Source organism: Babylonia areolata, chromosome 27, assembly GCF_041734735.1.
Source record: "Babylonia areolata isolate BAREFJ2019XMU chromosome 27, ASM4173473v1, whole genome shotgun sequence".
Taxonomy (NCBI): Eukaryota; Metazoa; Mollusca; class Gastropoda; order Neogastropoda; family Buccinidae; genus Babylonia; species Babylonia areolata.
Window position 1 is genome coordinate 39,600,740 of NC_134902.1, and position 5,000 is coordinate 39,605,739.

Below are 5,000 nucleotides of genomic sequence, written 5' to 3' on the forward strand. Positions count from 1 at the left end.
GTGTGTGTGTGTGTGAATCAAACCAATCAAGCAATAAATCACCAGCAGTGGACAAACATATCAGTAAGTAAGAAAGAGACTAAGAAAGTAAATCAAAGAATAAATAAACCCCCGTTATGCCAAAGGGCAGTTTCGAACTCGTAATCCCTTGAAGTGGGAACACGCACCTAACCGGATGCCACCACTCCCAACAAACCAATCAAAATAAAATCAACAAAGTGCTCCCCCCTACCCCACAAACCATCACACGTCTGAAGACAGGAAATAAACGAAATGCCGCGAGACGACCACACCGCCAACTGCCAATGCATATGCGGAAGAACACACGCATACGCGCGCACAAGCACAATACCCCACACACGCACAGACACACGCACGCAGATAATAGCTATCGAGCAGCAGCAGATTAATTATGATTTTTTTGTTCTTTTTGGACACTGAATTATTGGAAGCTATCCCATTGCCTCAGGATTGAGCAGACATTCACAAACAGGAGCAATAATTAAACACGGAAAAAAAAGGTGTTTATGACCATTAAAAAAAAAAAATACCAAGGCAAATGCCTGAATGAAGAAAAGAAAATTAATGCAGAAAGAGGGAGAGAAGAGAAGAAAAAGAGGGAGAGAAAAAGTAACAATGACAGAAACAATCCATATCCAACAACCTAACCAACCCAAAACAAAAGTTGTGTAAGACTATGTGGCAAAATCTTTGACATAAAAAAAGAAATAGAAAAATTAGAGCACAACCCTCCACACCCCAAAAAATAAACTTTAGGATAATTCAGTTACAAATAAGACTGACAAAATATATATGGGTGAAAACGGAACATAATTATAGACAAAGAATTTAATTCCTGCACCCCTCCCCCCCACCCCCTCTTTAGAGCGTGGCAAAGAGTAACATGATAAACAAGAAGAAGAAATGTCAACAATGACTGATGGCTGACTAAATATAAAAGCAAACACAATGAATAAATCAAAGAAATTTCAAGTATGACAAACTTTGATCAGGATTTTTTTTAATCGCGTTGCAATGATATTACTCGACAAGAAGTGCACATGGATGTTGGAGACTTTCTGTGTGAGAGGGGAAGTGGGCTTGCAGATACTTCACTCTCAAGTCAACATAAGCAACAAGGATCCCTTAAAAAAAAAACAAAAAAACCGCTATATTCATTATCCACAAAAAGATACATCAGTCTATTTTCTCCAGCTATTTTAACGAGTGCAAGCTTGGTAAAGATGGGTTAAGTTCAAAGGTTGCCAGTATGTACATTGCACAAGCTAGTGAGAGCAAACACACACACACACACACACACAAGAAAACAAAACAAGCGATAACATCACTCATTCAAATATGCATTACAATGAGAACCATTTAAAAAAAAACGATCCATCAAACCGACTTTTTTTTCTTTTCTTTTTTTTTTTTTTTTTTACAAACTGCATTGTTGTGTTAAAACCAACAATAACAACAACAACAACAACAACAAAAGCCCATTGGAAACAAGCCTTTAGGAACACACTAGAGACACTAGTTATGATCTGTTGTCTGTTCAACAGCAGTCCATACACTCTACATGGCTACACAGCAAAGTACAAATTCAGCATCAGCTTACCTGAGAACACGCAGTCCGTATTACCAAGGCACAATACACTGATGAAACTTCTAGGAAAGTTGGAGAGAGAAACAAAGAAACAAACAAAAGAACTGACAACATCAATTTGGGAGAGAGAGAGAGAGAGAGAGAGAGAGAGAGAGACACAGAGACAGAGAGAGAGACAGAGAGAGACAGAGAGACAGAGAGAGACAGAGACAGAGAGAGAGACAGAGAGGCTGTGAGTGGAAGACGGTGTTCTTGAAAAGAAAGGGATAACACAATAAACCTAATACCTAAACAAACAACGTAAAACTCTGAATACCTAAACAAAGAACGTAAAACTCTGAAGATCGATGTTACACAGGGGTCGAATGATATACCTGAAGGTGGGTAGAGGAAAGGAGAGAGATGAGAGGGGTGGGGGAGACGGAAATGGAGGGGGAGGAGGTGGGGTTGGGGTCGCTGGGATGTGGAAGAGCACAAACTGTTGTTGGAAAACACGAACAGTAACTCCAGTCTCAAAACAAAAACGAAGCTGACCGGCAGTTGTATCTCAAGTCTTTTCTAACATCAAGTTCTCAAAGGATTGAAAATAAGGATGCTTCAAAATCAGCAAGACAGATGATCATTAAAAAAACACACACAAAAAACAAAAACAAAAACAAAACAAAACAAAAAACAACAACAAAAAACAAAAAAACAACAACAACAGAAACTTACTCAACTAACTAGGTTTTACTGACTAGGTGGATAAATCCACACGCCTCTTGCAATGATTCTTTCATAAACCATTTAACTGGAGTTTTGTTGTTGTTGTTGTTGTTGTTTTTGTTTTTTTTCACGTGTTTTGAAATTGAACTTCGAATATTGACCACTGTCCCAAAATCGAACAACATCAGCATTTCTCACTTACGATGTTCAGTTAATTAACTTCGCCCCCACATAATGCCCAAGTCAGGTGTATGTTCACACCTGGGCGGAGCGAAGGGAATCGGAGTACAGTGCCTTTCCCAAGGACACACCGCCATGCCGAAATGAGGCCTGGAACCCTCATCACTGGTGAACACCGGACCATAAGGCCAACGCCTGACCGAATCAGCCATGGCGCACACCCCTCCCTAACCCCCCAAGGCCCCCCACGCCCCCTCTCCCTCTTACCCAATACAGCACTGTAAACACTGTTCTTCAACCTGAACGCCATCTGTCGACCTGCACTGTAAACGCCATCTGTCGACCTGCACTGTAAACGCCATCTGTCGACCTACACTGTAAACACCATCTGTCGACCTGCACTGTAAACGCTGCGTCTCAGACTGACTTGTGAACGTGATCTACCAAGTTGTGGTGTGTGCGTTTTAATTCACTTGAACTGCAAGTTCCGTCCGTTTTGCTTCCGAGGTAAAAAGCAGAGCACCAGCTTTACAACGCTGCTACCTGCATTCTGGTGGGAACATCATTGCCTGCCTACAACTGTATCAGTCAAAGTGCTGCCCATTAATTTTGGTGGGATTCAAGAGACCATGGTACCTACAGGTGAAGGTGTACAGTCATGTACACGTACAAGGGAAAACCCTCGCGTGGAAAGGTCCACCCCTTATCAGCCGTGCAAGCGTTAGCCATTGGGTTGATTTGATGGAGATGTATGTATGTTTGTATTGCAGTGTAAGAGAGTTTCACCAGCTAACCCGCGAACATTAATGGTAAACACAAGGATTGCTCCCTTTAAGACTTATCCGCTAACATTGGTGGTAAACACAATGACTGCTCCCTTAAAGACTTATCCGCTAACATTGGTGGTAAACACAATGACTGCTCCCTTAAAGACTTATCCACTAACATTGGTGGTAAACACAATGACTGCTCCCTTAAAGATTTATCCGCTAGCATTGGTGGTAAACACAATGACTGCTCCCTTAAAGATTGATTTATCCACTAACATTGGTGGTAAACACAGTGACTGCTGACCTTGTCTTTTTCTGCAATCTTTCCCACAATACTGGATCGCCATCATCTGGTTTTAGATTTGTTAACATACATTCAATTCAATATATACTGGTTCTAATTTCTTCAGGTATACCGATATACAATTCAATATATATATATATATATATATATATATATTTTATAATGGGTCTGATTTCCTCGGGATAACTGCACTAAAATGGCCCAACATTGGAAAACAACATCAACAACAACAACAACAAAAACAACACAAAACAGAAAACAACAACAACAACAAAACTACAGAGCGGCCTACGTTTCCAAAATCCAGCATTAACGAGCCATTGCAGCTCCTCTCAGCAAAGATTGGTGGATTATTTCCTTGCAAGGGTAGGGGTGTTAAGTGGAGCTGCGGTGACAAACTGCCAGAGGAGCCATTGTGAGGCAGAAGCGCATTAATCGCCGAGCTAATTCAGGGAGGGTAGAGTCGTGGAGAGCCCGTCAGAACGCTGTTCCGGGCAACGCCAACCCTGCAGCCTGATTGGCTAAATTCGCGCAAGCTCAAAGGACTCCCGTCGGGTAATAGAGGAAACCATGTTTTGTTGTTGTTGTTGGTGGTGGTGTTTTTTTGTCGTTTCTAAGCATTACTTATCAGAACCAGACGGAAACAGGTTGTTAACAGCACAGTCCGTGTGATAGTTCGTTCATCGATATCTTTAAACCGAGGAGGATGTTTTTGAAAAAAAAAAAAAAAAAAAAGCTAAAAAAAGCAGAAGACTGACAACACAGTTATAATAGATTATGTCTTGTGCATGATCACCAGCCTAAATGTGTGTGTAAAAGAAAGCATGCTTCGTAAGAAGCAAACATCTGACGATGAAATAAACTGAGATGCATAATATCATATGAACACAGAACAGAAAATGAGATGCACATTCATAGCATATACAAGGCCTACTTTCACAGCACAAAACGGTTCAATGGAGCCAAGAGATAAACAAGCTACTTGTTACACAGAAATTCGTGATTACGGAAAGTAATTTCTAAAACAAAAAAAATACAGGCTTTTTATATCAATGAGAGTCTGCCAGTTACATCCGTTATATCGTTATCAGATACATCCAACAAAAAAATAAAACGATAAGTATATCAACAACTGAAGGAGGGGAAGAAGGGGAAGGGAGGAGAAGGCAGGAGGAGATGAAGACAACGAGGAGGAGGGAACAAGAAGAAGAGGAGAAGGAAAAGGAAGGGAGGAGAACTGGAGGACAAATGACAGGACGAACAAGGTGGGGGGAGAGGAGGAGGAGGAGGAGAAGGAGGTGGAGGAGAAGAAGGAGGAAAAAGGGGAGGATAAGGAGGGGGAGAAGGAGGAGAAGGAGAAGGAGGGGGAGAAGGAGGGTGAGGAAAAGGAGGAGGAGGAGAAAGGGGAGGATAATGAGGAGAAGGAGGAGAA

At 41.4% G+C, this 5,000-nt stretch overlaps 1 protein-coding gene across 2 annotated transcripts in view; it reads right to left on the minus strand.

Annotated features, from left to right (window-relative positions):
* LOC143301643 (uncharacterized) overlaps positions 1-5,000 on the minus strand; it is a 122,124-nt gene that overhangs the window by 252 nt on the left and 116,872 nt on the right. Inside the window, exons 4-5 of one of the 2 annotated variants that reach the window (XR_013057818.1) lie at positions 2,891-5,000; positions 1-2,838 (exon numbers count right to left, since the gene is read on the minus strand). The exon at positions 1-2,838 is cut by the window's left edge and continues 252 nt beyond it; the exon at positions 2,891-5,000 is cut by the window's right edge and continues 433 nt beyond it. The gene's annotated coding sequence lies outside the window, so the exon portion shown is untranslated. The other variant, XM_076616071.1, reaches the window with a different exon arrangement.